Source organism: Nicotiana attenuata, unplaced genomic scaffold (genome assembly GCF_001879085.1).
Source record: "Nicotiana attenuata strain UT unplaced genomic scaffold, NIATTr2, whole genome shotgun sequence".
Lineage (NCBI taxonomy): Eukaryota > Viridiplantae > Streptophyta > Magnoliopsida > Solanales > Solanaceae > Nicotiana > Nicotiana attenuata.
The window spans coordinates 32,247-33,152 of NW_017676749.1; positions in this window are offsets into that span (position 1 = coordinate 32,247).

The window sequence follows — 906 nt, forward strand, 5'->3', positions numbered from 1 at the left end:
ATTGGAAGGATGCAACAACAAACCAAATGGTTGGAACTAAGTGTGAGGTACCCACATAAAGGACCAAGCTTGGGAGAAGTCTGAGTACCCCATGAGCTGTTAGTGCTTCGGCCTTTGGCCTACCAGGGAGTCTCTTTTACCCTTTTATTAGTTATGGTGTGCATTGGGGACAATGCACAATTTTAAGTGTGGGGTGAGGAGATTGTCTGGGTGACTTTCTATGCTATTTTAGTTGTGTTAGTTTAATTAAATAATATTTTTTTTTAAAAAGATTGGACTTTTCCCGACGATGGATCTTTTAGACAATTTTTTTGAGGGATTTAAGTCTAAAAAAAAAAAAAGATTTTCTTTTGTTAGATTGTGTAGCAATTTTCCCTTGGTTTTTCTTTGTGCCGTGGTTCTTTTCCAAAGGTTTTGTTTGAACCCGGTGTAGTTAGTTTTTTTTGGGAGTAGGAGCCATTGTGTTGTGTTTTGAATTGAAGCAATATCTCTTGACTTTGTTATGCATTGAGAATAGTGAGCACTTTGGTTGTGATGCTTAGGCTCAGTTTTTGACTCTTGTATAAGTACCTTAATTTTATGATCTTAAATTTGCTTAACTACTTTGACTAGAGTGTCTTGATGAAACCAATCTTGAGTGAGTTATGTGCCATGTGTGTGTAAGGATTTGTTATATTCTGTGCATTGCATTTGATGCCTAGAACTTGCGCTGTGTGTTTGCAAAGCGAAATAGTAGTTTTGTTCAGTCTTGGAAGTGATATAGGCGTTTCTTTGTTGAGCCAGATATGTATATTTTACCCACCTAGTTGTTATGTATCGTAGTTAACCCCTTTGAGCCTGTAATCTTGTTTCTTTGGCAACCACATTACAAGCCTTACCCATTTATTTGAATTAATCATTTATTTG